This window comes from Varroa jacobsoni, unplaced genomic scaffold (genome assembly GCF_002532875.2).
Source record: "Varroa jacobsoni isolate VJ856 unplaced genomic scaffold, vjacob_1.0 scaffold_857, whole genome shotgun sequence".
In the NCBI taxonomy this organism is placed as follows: domain Eukaryota; kingdom Metazoa; phylum Arthropoda; class Arachnida; order Mesostigmata; family Varroidae; genus Varroa; species Varroa jacobsoni.
In genome coordinates, this window is record NW_019213759.1 from 169,988 (window position 1) to 190,053 (window position 20,066).

Genomic DNA, 20,066 nt, shown 5'->3' on the forward strand with positions numbered 1-20,066 from the left:
TAAGATATGTTGCCTTCTCTTGGAAAATACTTCGCTAGAAAGAACGATTGTGATTTGTACAGCTAACTGGGAAATCATCGAAAATCCGAGCCGGTAAGTGTACCGGCCTGTGTTAGTGCCGATGGCCGAAACTGAAAAAGAGCTTGCTATTTTTCTATGCGTTTTTGCTTTTCTCCCTCTACCGTATACTGCGTAAATCTTTATTGAAAAAACTTTGATTTTGAATTTTTTAATTAAATGTTAGCCTTATTAATTTCGCATTGAGTACACTTTTTGTTTGATGTTAAATATATTATGGTATTAGTTATTATCGCACGTAACGTAAGCTTTCCGAACTTTAGAGCCAACGAAGAGATGGCAGTTACTATTGCCTGTTACATAATTGAGTTTTACGGCGCAGCCGTACTCGTCGACCGAGAAGATACACCATAGACCTTCTGTAGGGTAAATAGAAACTACAATAGTTGGCCAGTAGTGATTATTAAGCATCTACTGTTAGTGAAAACCCGTTGAGACAACACAGATCGGTAAGGAAATTACCAACAAACTGGCATCAAGCAGAAAGTGTCATAAAATTCATATGACAGACGATTGTACCCACATAGAGCCAATAGAACATATATACCAATAAAATGTATATCTTCTAATTCAGTGTTTCCCAATTAGAAATACTTACTCGCTATAGCATTTTCAACATCAATGGCTTTCTAATAAATCTTCGGAAGAATAAGAAATTCGAAACACGGTTCAATAGGCATTGATACCGAGCCAGAGAAAAAAAAAAAAAATTCTAATAGCTTAGATAGTAAAATGGTATTTATTGCAGTGGCGCCATCTTTACACTCTGTTTTGTATCATCCTGCCGTCTGGATTATTACGTGTATGGCCTTGTAGTTCGATCTGTCTACTAGAACCGTAGTATAAAAAACGGCTCCACATTTTGTTAAATTCGAATACTAAATAACGATTGAGGTAAGATCGCTTTACTGTTCCAGATATTCACGTTTTTTTCAACAACCGACATAGGGAAGCATTGACGAAAATCGGCCACACATGGAACAAGTTACATACTTTCTAACTATTTAGCTGGTAGCCTTCAATGATATGCTGATGTGTTTTTTGTTTGGCGAGCACCGATGATCTAGCGCACTATGTAAGATTCCAGCCATCACACAGATCCGGTGATCGGTGTGTTAATGAACCTTTGCTTTTGGGTATTCCTACGAGAACTCTCAAATCGAACCCTTTTCTTCATTCTACGTCATTGGCAGAGATTTGTCTCTATCCGAGACCCGTTTTCGACAGGCCATTGACTAGTAACAGAGTCAATAGGTTTTGGCTTTGGCGGTCTTTTACGTGCTAGCATATTCTTGACGATGGTGACAAAAGGCCAAATCTGCTTGGCTAGCATCATTCCTCTTGATAGCAGGTACCCACAGTCTCTGTTAGCCTAACAGCAACCGATTCCGAGGCAAACTGAAAGATTTGGATATTAGTGTCAGTTATGGAAGTACGTGCAACATGTACATTCGTATAGTATCGAACAGCCGCGCGCACCCTGCATAAGTGCCATGCAGCTGCCCTTGGCATGATACCCTTGTAAGGCATCTTGGCCTTGAAAAAGAGCCGAAAACGATATCATATAATAGTATATTACCTAGATATTTCATTTCGGGTCGTAGTTCAGCCTGTAGCATATCTCTTCAGAAGCGGCTGGCTTCTCATCGGTACGGTACAAGGCTTCAAGTCTTTAGCATGAAGGGACCGATTGTATGCGCGCGTACATATCTCAACGACCCCCGCTGTTACTGCTACTCTTATTCCCACTTCCAGTAGCCCTAGTTAGTTATTTTAGTCAGATTTTCAGCAGCATAGCGGCAGAGCTGCTTTACCCGCTACTCGGTTGTATAAACAATGCTAGTTAGCGTAGCTAGTGGCCGTCGTAGAAGCAAGGTCAGCAACATAATATTCTATTCGGACAGGCAATGATAGCGGGCACAGTGGTACATGTGGCGGTAAAATTCGCCAAAGCAGACGCATCCGCCCGCGTATTTCCAAGAAGTAGGGTTAAGGTTCGCTCGTCCCTATTCTAGTTCTCTTTTTTCGTTCCCAAACCAAACGAGTGACTGACACCATCAACGATAGCAGAGTCAGCGACATTTATTATCCTTGGTCTGTGAAACTCTTGGATAAACGTGTCAAGGTGTGCATAAATGAAGATGCGATACGAGTGAAGTAACATAACGTCACGACCGCCGCTGCCCCGCCAACGATTTGAGCTGGTAGTTACAACCCGGTTGCCGCTGCTGTCAGCTCTGCTACTTTTATCGTTAGTGGCAACCGCGTCGGCGAGCTCGATGCCAAGAAAGGATCTCGCCATTGAGCTTCCTGTCAATGACTAACCAGTCAAAAAAAGTACAAGTTCGATCTGTTTGTCTCTTTGTCATTTGGTCTACGTGAAAATTTCACTTCGCTATACATATCTTCTGCGCAGAAGCCCCCGTTCATTGCATTGTTACCTTCTATTCCTTAACTGACTGCTACAGTGTAGTACTATTATGTATCTTGGTAGTAGATATAATGCGAGCAACGGACGATGAATAGAATGAAAGAAACTTTGTCCCGCTCCGTTTTTCCGCGAAAGATATTAGGCAACTATTTGAATTGATGCTGCACTGCGATACGAACCGCTTGGTGTTGACTGATAAAAACAAAAACAGATCTAGCATCATACTGGCCGTTACGATGCATACGTGGCCAGCGACTAACAAAGCACCTGTTGTCAGGTGTTACTATCTTACATTGTAGTCCACTTAGTATATTCTTCAAATCAAACTCATCAAGTCAGTATCAGGAAAACACTTAACAGCTCGTTAATATCCCACTGTAGTTGCTTGTGGACCGAACACAGGCGAGGTCACATTACATAGGGATAAAATCTTTATTAAGTAAGGCGATTTTAAATCGTTTCTCCAGGCGACAGAACCGCTGCCACCAACCGTAAACGACCCACTGGCTGCCGAGCCAGGACCAGACGATTTCTGATGCGGATCGTGAACCGCAACTGGCCACCCGGGGCTGATGGTGATTTCCGTACAGTCTCATTTGCTCTACCTTCGCTGTGACAGGAACGCTCGTGGAGGGTGGCAACATACGCAGGACGACGGCGAAAATAGCGTTGGTAACGCCAGGCCACCTGTGGAATGGTAGCATCTACGGCTTTGAACGAAAGATATTAGCGTAATCGCTACTGTGGACTGCGACTACTTGTCAGACAGGCAGGTCGAGCGAAACAGCATCTCGGCGACATCTTTGCAGGCATCACCTCAATGGCACAATCGGTTTATAGAATTCGACAGCGTTCTGTAATTCAAAGGAAAACGTGAATCGAGCTAAAGAGGAAAGGCCAGACAGGAGGGCCGAGGCAGTCCGAGGCGATGATATGTTAGACCGATATTGCGTATCAATTATACTGGCGATCGCATCAACTTCAGCGACAGCGTCTCGGAACGGTAACATCTGTTATTAGCCGTCTCACTTGGAAGCGGAACTAAAATAAAACCTTTGTTTCCGGCGTATACCTACATAGTACCTGTTTCTTTGGAAATTATTTATATATATTTAAAATTGTCCTTTAACTTCCCAGTGCCATACCTGTTTTGCCACAGGCAGCTTGCATAGCCAATTGGAAGTCGATTGAGCGTTTCGATGTAAACGTATTAAGTAATTTTTCTATTTTGATCCGAAAGTATACAACTTCTGTAGCTGCTTTTCAGATATACCTCATGGCTACGTACAATTTTTCATTAGCTAATAGTTATGATTATAGGTTAATTACCCCTATTTACCCTAACGTTGTCTGTTACCCATCATCATTCCTTTAGCATCTGACACACATTCACCGATGATAACCTGGTCACACCAAATGAAAGCGAGCTAAAACGTCTAAAAATAACCCAAGTTACAATCAGGCTTCTGCGATAGCGTTCATCCACGAACATCCCAGCTAACCGTCACATATAATCGTTTCATTCTAGCGACCCGTCGTATGCGGCCATATCTGCCTTTTGGCTAGACTACAACAGGGACAAGAAGCATCGCTGCTTGCGGTCCGCCGTTCGGTTCAATATTTGCCCCATAGCGATTTCTGTCCTGGCAGGTATATCTCTTATCCTGTATCACCTGCTCACCACAGTCGCTCTAATCATGCGTCAAGTGAGAAGGCGCATGGAAGATGTCTCGAGCTGGCACGAGAGCGACGGCGAGCGTCCAATGGCCGCACCCACAAAGCAACCCAACTTCCACGGATTATATGTGTACTATTATTTAGCATGTATGCGGCGGTAGGTGCCGTAGACACCTATTCGTTGTGCCGTTTCTGTCAATTTACGGGTCATTGATCGAATCTAGATTATATGATAGATGGTACGCATTTCTCTGCGAGCTCGTAACCTCGCTTGGCTTGAGTTGTCGACACAAATCAGAACGGTCCACGGGGCGCGCTGATTCTTTGGTGTCATCATGAAGTGCCCGTGACCTTGGATTGGCCTGTGTCAACGGCTACGGCAATGTTAACAGAAGAAAAGTGCGGCGGGCTGACTCGCAGCCCATCGGACAAGATACCAATGTGTCTTGCCGGCCCTGGCGAACTGGTTATGGCGTTTTGCCGTGCGTTGCTAACGAAACACATATTACACGATCCATCTAATAGATTTGTCTCTCTTGTTATCGCAATAAGTATGTTTCTTACTTGCGTTTTTCACCAACTACATTTCTCTTTCTATCTTTTTCCTTTGCTCTACTTCCAACAACCACCTAGGCCCTCGAAAGGCCAGAGCTTCGACTGCAACGGGCATGGCGGAACGCCGGCCGTGGTGGCAGCACTTTTCTTTTTTCCTTGCAGAGCTTGCTACCACTATATTTAGGTGTTTCATTGCAAGCGGCCGACGTTCCGTAAGTTGCGTAGTTAGCTAGCGTGAAATAGCGCCAGCAGTGGACAGACAGACAGAGAAATAATTCAAGGCCACAGCGTAAGCGTCGCGTCAGCCGTTGGCGCTGCTCAGCCGAGTAATGAGATGATGCACAGCAGCAACAACCGTAACGTTACCAAGGCACAAATACAATAAAAAGAAGGCGACGACGGGAAAGTAGACAACACACACGTTATCGGGTAGACGGTGATAGCTGGTCGCCAGAGATCAAGCCCTATAGAAGCTGCCGGGAGAGGATAGCAATTCTCGCGGCGGCACTGTTGCCATTGCAAAAAGAGGCCTGTGTAGGCTGAGGTAGTAGTCGTCACGGCCTCCCCTTCTCATTGCCTTCAGTGTCGATGCGGAAACCCGTATTCCTTTTGTACGTAACAAAGAAATTAGCGCTCAGTCGATGCCGTGGAGTCGACTAAGCGCAAATGACAACAATTCGTATGGTGGTATCGGCAGCTGCACCTGGCTAGCGACCTATGAAGACTTTGTAACCGTCCCACCAAACTCATGATGCCAGTGGGTCTGGAATCTAAGAGACGCGATGGCGCCGTACGTGTTTGTTGGCGCTAGGGAGACGGTACACGTGGCACTGGCACTAACAGCGCTTGAAGCTAGAGGGTAATAGACGCGCGTATGTGAAACGAATCAACCAAATCTCATCAGAGAACCCGTGAGGTGTGGGTGGTCTGTCGTAAAACAGACAGTCTATCTATCGCAAGGCATTTCAGGTGTACGATGCAGTGCTGAATGGTTAAAGTAAGCAATTAGTACAGGTCATCTATAAATGAGGCCTGAAAGGCATTTCAAGCTATATCTAATATTTTCCTACCTCCGGTGTTATCCAGCCCGTGATAGAGAATATACCTGTAGCAGGTAATAGCCGATTGAAGATCAAGGGGCCTTTAACGGCCTGCCGACTATGTCGCACATGTAACGACGCCAAGTGACAATGTTACCAAACTGGTCTATACGGTGTTATCAAGTGGATGTGGGCGGCAGGCAGACAAGCGACTATATAGTTGAACAGTGACTGTGTACAGGCTTTAACGGTCGGTTACCATTTATTCCAATGCTGTGATTCAGTGGCAAGCGAACGAGCTAGAAGAAATAGATAACAACGATAGTTTTCTAGTGGACGACAACCTTTTAACACAGCTAGGACAAATTTCACCCATAGTCAGGCCGGCTTAATACAGCAGCAACGAAAATGCAATTCGTGTAAAGAACCTGACACTAGGTCTTCCACAAGGGATTAGGGATAATATTGTAATAAATGTGTTGGCTGTCCATTGAAATGGGTCAAACATCGTAAATACAAAAAGCCTTGGCGAGATCCTAGCGAACATTGAAGAGAAAGAATCGAGCTGACTGGTGAAGGCGCTGCGCAACGCCATAATCAAAGTGATTTAATACTTCGCACCGTTTTATGAAATTTATCAAGTATATCATATTTACTGTGTGATTTTTTTCACGATTCTCACAACGTGTACGATAAAAAAATATCAGTACTACTGAAGTGTTGAGGTTAATTTTCAGATATCCGCTTCGTGATAGCTTCATCTCAGTCCTTCGACCTGTTCGCTCATATGTGTCAGCGTTGTCGACCTGCTTCCGAATTCAATATCTTCACAGTACTGTAGGTGCTGCCGAGCCAGCTATAAAAAAAAAAAAGCAAATATGGTTTATTCTTCGTCCTGGCGTATCACTCGTCGTTACATCGCCATATTATCATCTTGACCCCTTGGAGCATGCGGTGAGCAACGCGACCGAAGATTGTACGTTGGTTACGCAACAACTATAGCGCCAGAAATAACGGTTCCTCGCCCACCCCGTCCGGCCTTTTCAAGGCTCTCGAGAATCGCTAGAGATATTACGTCATTGTATCTTTATATGATACTTTGTAACACAAGCCCTAACCGTCCGCCGTATTGCCGCACAAGCAATCCATTTTAAACCACCGGGGCAGACGCCCGGCCCGTGGCAGCCGTTCATCGTGCTACTATTTAAACATTGCGTCGACACGACGCACCAAAAGTGAGAAAAAGGCCAATACTCGGCATCTAGCTAATAGTTCGCCTTCCGAACGGACCGCTGCCATTCATCACCATGACAATTTGATACTAACCGTAAAGATGTTGTTGCCGGCGTTGTTCAAAAACGGGTCCGTTACTATCCAGTATTTTTGCATAACGTCCAACCTTTGATCCGGAGAATCGTGTAAAAATATAGTATGACTTGACTGGTGGACCAAACAAATGAGACAATAGCAGTAGTTAGACATTCATCTACATATTATTATTGCCCCAGTGACAGACGCGTTAAAAGCTTGTAAAACGAACCAGCTGGATGCCGGCTGCTTATCCGACAGTCGCTATGGAACGTTATGCAGACTGACTTGCCCACGAAGACTGCTTCGTGGAAATTAGAAAAATAGATGCTATATTATCAATTATGGCGTACGTGCGACACGAACTCTATGACAACTTAAATGTGGACGTTAACCGCGTACCCGGCGCACATTCGCGTGAGTGAATGGAGGCGCTAAGGTACACTAGCTGGGGCGTATCTTCGTGTGGCATTGGATACCGACATAGAACGATCTCCGGTCGAATCGATTAGATAATATCGAGACTGTTACAACGGTGCGACGAACGCAACAATATTTTCAGTTGAGATATTGTTACTTCATGGCAAAAGGCCCCTATAGGTCGATAACCTTCGAACGCAGGCTTACCAATCACTTTATTTCCGAGATACCGTTACATAATAGCTATGTCCATCACTTGAAATCACATAACCTTGAGGATATCATTATGGGACGTATTAATAAACAAAATTATATCTAAAGTTCTGTGTATCGGCCATGTTATGTCGACCTGTGTGTGAGCTCACTTATTATGTTGGCTCATCATACTCGTGAGCACATACATGCAATCGACGATTGTATTCTATACACACGAACAGAGCTCGGTAGGCATCAACGAGGTGACGGAGATGGATCTCATTCTGCTGTCGTTTATTGATGTCCCATTCTGTTCGCTGTCGTCTGGTGTCGAGCCTCATCTAATTCTTGTCGAGCCCAAGGTAACGGCGGGGGTAGTTGTATTAGTAGTAGCAATAGTTTCTGAATGAATTCTGCTCGTGTAACCGCTACAGCAACAGAAGCAGTAGTAGCGGCAGCCGACGCGTCACTGTACCCATTCGGCCTTGACTCATCGTCGTTCTGGCGCTGGCCGCCGGCTCCATCTCCTTTTCGCCTCGTTGTAGTGAAAGAATACTTTTGCAAACTTTGTCTACCACCTCCACAAGTCTGGGTCCCATCAACTCCAGGTTTCGTTGGCCCAATAGTCATTGTGCCCCAAGTTCAAGCCATTCGCTTGTGTTTGAATGTTCGGCCTCGGCTTGTACGTTCATTCTCGGACGCATCTAGTCTACTAGTCACCAGAACCTGGCAGGCTCTGCACCGACACACTTCTGTCAGCGGTATGATTAATTGAAAGTGTATCCCCTCCTGCCACCCCTTGCCGCATGTCCGCCTCATATCTCGGCTGCTACCGCCTTCTGATGCCATGGCACAAAGACATTGCGCGCACGGATTCGAGTCAGCAACGAAAGCTTCGAGCATAGCAACGAAAGTGGCTGCAGGCCAGGGAATAGTAGAAAGTGGTTCGCGGTCCTGTGCTAGCTGTCGCCCCACATCATAACTAGGGATGAGGTACGGATAAGGTGAAGCTGTTTGGTATTTGAATTTTTATAAGGTCGTCGTCCCTATCTTCCGAAGCGAAAGACAACGACAAGTAGGACTGTGCAAGTTTCACTGGCTCAAAGTGAGTTCGAACTCCTAGATCTCAATGTCCTAATTCATCCCGTCTCTCTCTCTCTCTCTCTCTCTCTCTCTGTCGTACAATTTCTATAAGTTTAAAACTGAAAAAAGTGCAAGTCTAAGATTTGCACGCGTTCTTCTCAATGGTTTCGCTTCCGGTTCTTCTTGAATGAATTTAAATGATGTGGATCTGGATGGGCGGTATAGCCCGATTTGACCCGTTGGTGTAGACAAAGACCTATCATTTGGAAAAGTCCCCTATATATCACTGCGAAGAGTTCGTATCTTTTTTCGCGAACCTTATCTCAGTCAAGGTGTTTTGCGTATCGGACGCCCGGTGGTCATGTTGTTTACAAGATACTAGCGAATTTCCATTGTACCCGAATGCTTCACTCAACAGATAAAGGACACGCCAATGATTGAAAGGCGATTTAATTGATCGCAGCCATTGTAACGGGGCTTGCAGCGAACATTAGTACAGAAGCAGTAATCTTGGCCTTTAGTTGCGACTGTCGTCAACTTCACTAGTTGCTTGCAGATTTAACCAGCACAGCCGTTTCACGCGTCCTCGACACGCGCGTTTTGACTGACAAAATCAAGAAACAACACTGACTATAAATCTGATCTAGCGGCCGGGCACTAGAGAGCTCTGCGTGATGAAAAATGTCATTTTTCACAGACTTTGATCTATGATCAGAAGCACTTCGACAGTCCAAGGAGGTGCCATTAACCTGGACACCTTTCCCCCTGACGATGAACAGCTGAGCCAGATGATAAGAACTGAACGAACGAGCGGTAAACAACAATAAAAAGCCATGCGCTCCCCAACCGCCCAATAACAGTGTCAACAACAACAACAACAATAATAATAACAACAACAACGATAGAAGAATTTTCTTCTGCTGAGATTTACTCTGGGCCGCTCTGACCAGCTCTTACTCGGATCACTTTTCCCGCGATTCCGAATGAATTGATCTAAAACTCGGTAACGATGCTACTAGCACTATATGTGAGAATCGCAGTATTGATATTAAGATCTACGGCTGAAATGATTGATTCTTTATTGCCGGCTGTATCAACTGAAAGTATTTGTGTGAATCCGACTCACAGGAGTGCGGGTTGGATATTGGCTGCGTACCGGCGAAGAAACAAAACTGTTCAGTAGAGTTGGGCTGTGACCCAGCGTCGAAAATGCCACAGTTAAGAAGCTGTAATGTGCTGCGTTCATGTGGCCTTGTTTTCCTTCACCCAGTCGGATACGTATGCATTTGTGATCTTCGGACGTGATCAGCGACAGTTTGCATGCAGCTCAGCTAGAAAGTTCCTCATTGAGTTGTCACGTCGACGACCCCATAAAATCGACTACTTACTACATACATTGCTTCTTATTGGAACTTTTTAGGACGAGCCATTTCGACGCGCATAGAACGATGTTTCCTCACCTGCTTGTTCTACCAAGGCGGTGATAGAAGAATGCACACCCGCTATCCGTTCTATACGACCGACTAAGCAGCGAATATTGCCAGCATGATACAGGGGTCACCAGGAGAAAGCGTGTCCGCTAAATGTAGGTGTCACTTCAAAATGGCGGAATAGGTTTCGTTTCCGTGGCCGGCGCTAGCAGTCACTCAGCGATAAGCTTACCGCGGTCAGAATGTTGACAGGCTGAAGCCCCAATACATAATCGCCGTCATCCAGTGCCCGTATAGGGACGTAGACAGTATGCGTCTGTCTTAGCCGTGTCCATTGGTTTGCGGTTTGTCCATCGCACTCTTGCTGCGATGCATCTCTAGGCAAGCTCGTAGCGTTACGGCTGTTTCAATGGCGGCATTAGCTATTTCGGCGGCAGCCATCGTGGTAACGGCAGGACAAGAAACAGCAGCTGTGGTCGCAGCGTAGTTGCGCAAAGGAAAGAAATGTCACCACCCTTGCGGAGTGTGGGTATGACCTCTAAAAGGTTTCCATCTCATCCCGTGTGTGACAATCAGCTATTTGTATTGGTACTGTTTCGTAATTTCCCGCCACTCGTTCGACGTTGGCCCGATGTGTACGCCGGCCGACAAACGAAAATGTCTTCTACCAGCGCTGTCAATACATACATCCCGTTTGAATGGGGCTCTGTGTTAAATTATAGGAGCAGTTTGAAGGCTGGCTGACCACCATACCTATTATGCATATCTCATATCGCTGCCGTTGATGTTGCGGTTAGCGGACGCGATGGCCGAGCGTTGGTGTGATCGACGTCGGCAAATCGGCATGACTATTAACGAATCGAGCAATAGGAATAACGGTAAGAATAGTTAGGTTAGGTTTCTCATCCTTTCTTTCCGTCAAGTGAGCATCTCTGTCTCGTCGTATCTTCTTTCGTTTCGTTCGCTGCTCGTTAGATTCCGCTTAACTCTTGGTTCGTCGGTAAAACCAAAGCGAGTTTTCTACATCGTCTCCAATAACTAAAACATAACAATGTTTCCATTTTGTGCCCGCTGCTGTTGCATCGTTTGCCCATCATCGGCAAACGGACCGATGCAACAACAGCGTCAGTAACGGTAGTAGCAACAAGAAAAACACGTCCAAGCGCTGTCTTTCGGTGGCCAGCCGCTAGCGAACTTGCCGGCCTCATTGCTACTTAGCATCAGCTCAACGTCGTCACGGCTAGCGTCGCCTAACCAGCCAGATAGTTAACTAGCTCAACGCTGCGACTGGAGAGCACTGCCGCTGTTATTGAACGCCAGCGTTCTCTAACCATAACACACACATCTGATACTCGTGGACAGCAAATACTTGCTAAACTCTGCCATGGCAATGGCAAAGCCAGCAGAAACGGTGGCTGTGACGACGCAGACGGCAGCATAGCTCTAAGTTGGTCAATGGGTAACTGGGTAGAAACGGGGTTTCCGCCTGCCTGATACTCGTCGTTGTCGTCGTCGTCGTCGTCGCCGTCGTCGTCGTCGTCGTCGCCGTCGTCGTCGTCGTCGTCGTTGTCGTCGTCGTCGTCGTCGTCGTCGTCGTCGTCGTCGTCATCGTCGTCGTCGTCGTCGTCTTCCTTCAACGGGGGAAGCAATAGACCTGGTTCTACTATGACGATGATTATCGTCATCATCAGCATAGACAGCAACAGGTTTGACCGAGTTTGCATTGACTGAGCTAACGAATCAAGCAAACGAAAACGCAGCGACGTGTCTATCAAGCGACCGTATATGGTCATGTTTATGTTTCGCCAATAGACGAGATGCTGACGCGTTTATGTAGTTAGTAATAATAGTAAGTAGACTCAAGTACGATTATCGCACGAATTCACACAGTCCGATGCGGGAATTTTACACGCTACATCTCAAGGTCTTTCAGGTCGGCTGAACATATTGGCCGTCGTTTAAACCACTCCGTCGGTCTAATCTTCGCTTTTTTTTTTTGTTTTTTTTTCTGATACAGGCATGGTTAGGAACAGATAAACAAAGTTGGAAATAGCGGTTAAGTATAATTGTTTCTTTTTCAGCTGTTGTTGGTTTGAGGATGTGTTGTATCAATAGTTTGTGGCCTTTAGTGCCTATGAACTATCTGAAGTGTAGTTCTTAAGGAGATACAGTAGTTCAAAGGCAATCGATTCCAGATAACTGTTAAAATAACATTCGACCAGGGAGTAAATGCTGGCCGGATAACGTATACTCTACTACAATCGAGAGATTCCGATTATTTCCTTTGCTAGGTATGATTGAACGGCACCAATCTTTAGGGTCAATCATTAAATTCGTGCAGACAGGCCGGTGCTTGAATCATCACTGGGGTGAGCTCAGTTCTGCAAAGGCTCAGCTAACCTACATTAACAATTAATAGTACGTTCTGAACAACTGCACCCATAAATAGTACGATACATTTTTTTACCTTTGCAATGATAATGATTTTTTCTCTAAATACTTCAAAGATAGTAATGAGGATTATTCTAATTATGCCTCTCCACGCACGTCGTGTTCAGCAGATTCGCGATGCACTGGTGCAGTTGCCGTGCAGTCATTACTACATGACTGCTATGCCCCCACGGGTAGCGCAATACATTATGCGTACGGAAAGAGCCACAGTTCATATATATATATATGTAATTAGACAGTCTGTCTTGCCATTTGCCACATGGTTAATATAGCGTCGACAAAGACTCCGACCCATTTCTCCATTACTTGAGTCTGCCAATGCCGCTGCAGCTGTTCATACGATAGGAGACAAACTGCGCGAGAAGCCATGCTTCTTCTAGTCTCACGTAGACCCACATCCCGCATGGGTTTTTAAATCGACGTGCTGGACTTGTCTTCCACTCGCTCTCTTGTGCGCCACTTCCTCTGTGGTGACGCGAACGCCAAAATCCGTCATTTGAGTCGGTCCGGCGCGGCATAGCCGATAAAGCTTTGAGACCGGAAGTTTTTCTATACGAAAGCCACAATAATGCGCGGAGCAAATGAAGACCACTGCGGAATTATAGCTGCCTTGCATCGTTGCGAAAAAAATGATTGAGATACCAATCGAAAGCGGCACGGCCTCATGAAGCGCGGCCGAGGTAGGGCAAAAAGCAGGCGTCGTGACATGTTGATAAGGGCGTACATGTTTTTTGCTATTGGGTGTAGAGATGATCTGCTAATTGCGTAGCGAATAAACGTATATATTCTGATATACAAGGCCGTAAAGGTTTTGGAGTTCGGTGATCTTGGTAGCGTCCTACTGCCGCCCTGCGCTCGTGCCAGTCATTTCGCAGATCCTGGTCTGCTTTCTTTCTATCATTTGTCCCCATGCTATCTTATATACATATATATCCACGAAACGTTTGATCCTGGGTGGCGGTTTTGTGGCGTGAAAGAACCCAAGTGGGTCTTCAGCTGACCCCAGTTTTCTCTTCTAAAGGGGGAAAGGAAGACTTGGACGACTCGTTTTTTCGTCTTTCTTTCTGCGATAACAGAGAGTTAGCGAAAATACCAAGAAAGAATATGCGAGAAAATGAAATATTAGTGTGGATAAAAATCGAAGCCGAAATGAGAAAAACAGCCGGACGGCAGCACAGTCTGTCGTAGTCAACTGCAATGGTAACATTAGCAATTTCGGTCCAGCCACCACAAAGAGGTACGCTGCCCTTGCCATAGTAATCCGTTGTCATATCGGTGCTGCGGCCTATGCCAACGCCGTACAGGCGATGAAGGCAACCAGTGAGGAATAGATGGAATATAGCCCAGATCCATCACCCAACTGATCTGTCCCACTACTGAGTTCGTCGTGGATCGGATGTATGTTGTCCTCCAGAAAGGAAATTTGACATTTAATGAACCGGTGGCAACAGAAAAGATACGAAGAGCCTATTCAATCGGTGGCATACCGTAAAATCACGCTAACGCCTTTTGATATTAAAGGCACTATTATATTCAGTCCATTATAGTATTTCGGTAAACAGTTACTACTGCTGCTGATTGAAAAGGGACAATGTAACAGCTGCATTCGCTGTATAAAAATCACCGCAGAAATCTTCACAATGACAAATACTGAAGACGCTATCATGTGTAATCGCACGGCCAAAATTAGCAAAAACTATATAAGGTCAGTCGCGAAGAAGTTGATATATGTACATAGAATCTAGGCACCGTGAGGCTCACTCAACGAAATATCTGCGTGCAACCTATATGGTGTGGACTTTAAGAAAAAACGCGGTTTTTTCAAACGGTAAATAATATCCTAGCTAGGCACATGGTAAAATCGAACCCTATTTCATAAGTTGTCTTTAGAATTCGTTCTCTCCGCTTGTGACAAGTGGCGACTGTAGAAGGCAGGTTAAAATAAAACTTAGTATGGCCAATTGAACGCACCGAATAGGCCACTGCTAATTGAGACCTTAGAAGTAGCTCCGTATGTTACCATAATGAATCAAAATAACCGATAACTAACTCCGTTGCCGGCGGTCGTTATAAAATGATAGATTAGACTCTCGTAGTAACAGGATAGAGAGAGAAACGAATACCTATGCCGATATGACCAACGAAAAGTCACTGCCCACTTTGTTGGAAGCGACCCCGGACGGTGACGATCGCGCAGAAGAGAACTGCCAAGTAGTAAATATGGTCTTCACCGTGTTTTAGGGTTGGAGGGCTGAACCAAAAAAATGGGTTTCGAATGGGACTTTTTGCCACAGTAGCCAAGGGCAAAGCAATGAAAAGGCAATAGCGGTCGGGTGGTTGCAGCAGTGCTTGCAATACTATTCTTGTGTAATACCGCACCGACTTCGATTTAAACCTTAAACGGTTTTGGACAAGCAAGAGGTGAAGACAGCCCTGAGATCAAATACTCGTTCGATGGTCAATTGCCCCCGAAAAGTCGCCGAATCAGCCCGTTTATGTATATAGGTTGTCAGTGTTCGGCCATTCGCATCCGAACGGCACCCACCTATAGTACATACTGAGGTAGCTAAACTCAATACAGAGAGGTAGATTCGTCTGTAGACTTCGGCAGTAGCAAGAACAGCGAAGACGCTAGCCACACCTCATCAAATATCGACGATCGATCTGAAATTTTAGCCTGGTCGGTATCCGATGGTAGGATACCTCGGACGGAGCTCAGCGTCCAAGTTCAGCAAAAGCCACCTAAAGACAGATAGCAGGCAGCGTTTCCTCACAAAATATGGACAACTACTTACAGCAGAGTCGGTAACGGTAGCGGGTAGGATCAAAAGCGAATTTCATTGTTCGAACATTTTCTCTTTGCGATATCTAACCTATGGGTATAGCCAATTGAGAGCAACGCTTACAAATGTAACCACTACCCTCTATCCCGAGAAAATTCGCGCTTGCCGTCGTCTCCGATGATGATACAACATGGTGATTCAACGAGACGCTTGCGGAAAGACCATTCTGTCCTACGGCAGGGCCTTAGCTTAAAAAATGTCAACGGCAGACGATTCAGTATAGTAAGAGTGCTATTTGTCAAAGATATACCTATATTTGGGTTCAGTATTTTACTGGAAGTTCCAATATTCGCTTGTTTCTACAGTAGAAATTCCTTATAAATATCGGCTACGTTTTGTCCTATTTCTGTACTAGTCCTAGTACGTGAACTATGCACTTTTATTGTGGAACACTGAATTCTGTCTTGAGTCACTTACCTGGAAAGAGAAAAAAACAGCATTGTTAAATTCTATATAATATATCCGTGAGTATCTAAGCGTACGGACGATAAATAAATGTAAATGTATTTAAGTTTACGCGTCGTCATCGTCGGTGAAGTTCCTCTCGAACGATTACAATTGGATTTACAACTATCGAACCACCCCCAGACTGTTTTTCAGTGAAACTTCATACAGACCTATTATTCATTTCCGAGTCCTTCCTATAGATGCGCAAATTGCATAAAAGCAATATTGTTGGTTTATTTGTCTACCGTTATTTTGATATTTTTAGTAGCTATTAACGATGTTGTATCGACCACTCCTTCTATAGACCAGAAACAACCTGCCAAATTGGCAAGCTCTTCATTGGCAACGACAATCAATTGTGTCGATAATAAGCTCCACTGTACACTATTCTTTCAAGCAGACGTTTTTTGCGTACTCTTCTCCATGGTTTCTTCGTGCGTTCTACCACTCATCACTATAGCATAACTAGCGCCACTATCCACAAGGCAAAGACGGGATGTCAAAAGAATAAGCACTTTTAATCCACAGTACACTGATAGTTCACGATAGGAATACTACAGTGAACGGGTAAAGAAAATGAGATTCAAGCTTTAGTCTACCCATCATCCACGCACACCGCCTGGTCTCCTCATGGGGTTCGGATCGAACCCCGTAAAAGGCGAGGAGGAAACCCTCTCCAAGGTGAGTCTGACTAGAAGCTCGATAGAACCGCGCGCCCGACTCTTCGTGCTCTATCGTCTATGTACATCTACACTGCCCATAACCGTAAACGGTAAAAATGAGCTAGACTCAGCCGTAATATTTGAGTTATTAAGCGAACAATAAGCAGGTCCACGTGCTAAGGAGTGCCATCAGATCACTTGGAGGATAGGAGTTATGTAAAGAAATGTGGGCATTCTCTTTTAAGGGATAGGCCATCTTTTTTTAATTGAATCAGTGACGGTCTTGTTGTTCACGATATATAACTTACGGTTACATTTATTTGATTGTGTCTAAGACATAACGTTTGTAGTCCTACTGCTGTAAAACATGGCATTAGCCACCAGGCCCCTATTACATATTTGTGTCCCACTTTGAACTTCATAGTGCGTCCGTAAATTTTATAGGCAATTGCGTTGCTACTGAATCGTTACGGAAACACTTCACAGAATAGTGCGTGGAACAGTGTTGCTGCACAATACAATGCGGTGCAAAAGCCTGTAACAAGTTGGGCCTTAGCTTCGTTGGAAATTCGTCCTTTCGCTTTTATCACATTAGCCTATTTCGGGCGATATGTTGGTATTTGTGATACTGGCAAATACACAGTTATTCTTCTAGCTTAAATGATCAAATTTGCTCGGAACCGTTGCAAAGTGCTCTCTGCAAGCCGCCAGCGGAAGACCTGTCCTAGCACAGTATTCACCAATTGCTTAGGGCAGACTGAGAGCGATAAACGAAAAACTAAATACAGACACATGGTGCGAACGGGGCCGAGGAAGCTGCTTCCGTTGGGAACTGCGTATCGTAGAATCGCGAAGTTTTTTTTCTTTTTTTTTTTTTTTAGCTCTTACGCCGAATTTACAAGTGGCCGCAATCATCAGGCGTTGCAACACGGCCTCATAATGCTTCGATCGCTGCAATATTGGCTATTTGGTGTTGCATCCAGTAGGACCGTTATCGCTCGGAAGTAACCTCAAGGACAATGCCACTCAACTCTTTTGCTCCCTTTCACGGACTTTACTACCCGTTTGCCGGATGTTCACGCGCAAATTCGCGAGCAGTCAACAGACAGTGTGCCTCAGATTGCCGAATCGACAGCCCGTTTGATTTTTTGGGCGTGGGGGGAGAGGTGTTCTGATTTGCCATGCTATCCGTCTACTTTTCGATAAAGTACAGAGAGGAATTACAGATGTTTTTTTCTTTTCAATTCGTGTTTGTATACAAAACACAGTATCTTGAAGATTTACTATAGAAACAGGGCTTAACAATGATCGAGTAACACTAGCCGTGGACGCCCTAAAAAAATGAACACGTTATTGAGAACGGGTTTTGTGAAGACGACGTGCAATTTACTCGAGCATACAGAAGTGATTCGATGTCTGGCCTCGGCAAGATCGTAATGTTAATGCTATCTTTCTGTAAAGCCTGACCACGCATTAGATTTCGACCTATAGGCATTCTAGAATCGCCACTATCTAACGCTATGCTCTCATCGAACTGACGAGAAAAGTGACCCAGTTGGTCGCAATAGCCAATGTGCCGCCTATTGTCCAGGGGACGTCGAGGCGTAGTTAGCAGGACTATCGCAAAGCCCCCGTAAACTCCGCGGGTGGTGCAGACGCACTGCACCACAACGTATCGCCGCACACAAGCAAAATCGAGAGGAGGAAATTCTATCACAACATTATTACAAGCGTCAGCCATTGTCCTCTACTGGACGAAAAGGACCTTGCCGATTCGGGGTGTTGTGGCGACACAGTCTGCCGGGGGTCAGCTGTGCGTCCTTCCTGTAGCTTTGTTGCGGCATGGATTCAAGTGACGTACGACACCAGAACGTCAAAGGGACGACGACAAAGCGTGGTGGGGCTGAAACGATTGTTGGCAGTGTGGATATCTAATGATGCACAATAGGACATGGGCGACACAGGCTATTACTGACATCATTTGCGCATCGAGTGCTCTTAATCACGATGCGCTGCGTCACGTTATCTGAATTGGATAATATATTGGTTGATCAGCGTTGTTTTCTGTGTTTGTTAGTAAAATTCACGATCGAAAGATAACATTTCATTGTTCAGACAATACCGTAACAATCATATTAATACTGGTATATTCTTTTTTTTTTTTTTTTTTTTTTAAATTCCTTTTTGGAGGTTTTTTTTGGAGGTTAATACTGGTATATTCTGATATAAAGCAGGCCTTCTACACCTAACGAGTCTAACGAGTGCTTATCTTGCGCGCGTACTTACATATATGAAAAATGTATCTATCCCCATCTATATAATTGACATAAGGAGTGTGACTTCTTTCGACCTGTGACTAATCGACAACAACTACATAATCCACTCAACATTGTCAAAAAGCGCAGTCCGGCGTTTTGCTAGTTACTAAATTACTTTTTGATTATATAATATCATACCTTTTTATAGCTCACGCGCGTCGTTTTTATTATACGTATAATGCAACGAGCAGGTTGACATGACGCGCTAGCGACTGCATAACTTGGCTCGCCATTTCCCGTTTGACGCTTACCAAGCAACTATGACAACATCGTCGTCGTCGTCGTCGTCACCATCATCATCTAACGCCGTCAGCAACCACCATAACAGGTGTAACGGCGGCTACCAAAAAAGCGTACGTTTAGCTTTTCTGTTTTTGCGGCAGATGCTGTTTAGGGCATTTTTTTTTTCGAACGAATGTAGCATCGTACTGTATCGCGTTGGACGCAGCATCGAATCTACTCGGACGACTGCACGCGTCTCGTTTCTACGGTAGCGTTATAACGCTTAGCGACTGTTTAGGAAAGGAAAGATAGCGAGGGGGGAGAAAGAACACGAGTAAAAGACACAACACGAATCAGAGAGGATGCCGCACATCAAAACAGCAGAGCCCGACATCGTCAAGCCCATGCGATGAAACACAAAGGTTTTGTGTCGGACTGTGCATGCATGTACGTGCCAGACTGTGCTGCGCCGTAAGTCATCGATTTCTTTCGGCAAAAAAGAAGGTGTAGAAAAACAGCGACGTAAGGGTAGAAGAGAACCGAGCCGATGCTCTGTGGCATGTACAGGTTGGAGTCGCATAGGAGAGGCAACGGCAACGGCAAGAGGCATCCTTTCATTGAAAATTTTTCTTGCTCTGACATTGCGCATCCATACATTTCTCGCTGTCGCAATGCTATATATCACTTACACTTTCATACTATTTTTCCAGCGGGACGCCAGCACTATTAGCGACGACGTTCTGTGGAGGCCAGTGGAAAACCTAGGTGATATCGAACAAATCTTTCTTTATTAATGAACGAGAATGGTACCCTTTGACTGCTTTGTCACTTTATTCTTCCTCTTTTCCTCATGGGCCTATTTTCTCTTTACTGATACTTCCCCATCCGACAAACGTCTTCGGCGCT

At 45.0% G+C, this 20,066-nt stretch overlaps 1 long non-coding RNA gene across 1 annotated transcript in view; it reads right to left on the reverse strand.

Annotated features, from left to right (window-relative positions):
- Positions 1-365: 365 nt before the first annotated feature.
- The window catches only part of LOC147752955 (uncharacterized), an 85,675-nt gene continuing 65,974 nt past the window's right edge, over positions 366-20,066 (reverse strand). Inside the window, exon 3 of the long non-coding RNA XR_015312682.1 lies at positions 366-1,476. This is a non-coding gene — a long non-coding RNA (uncharacterized LOC147752955). The remainder of the gene's footprint in view (positions 1,477-20,066) is intronic.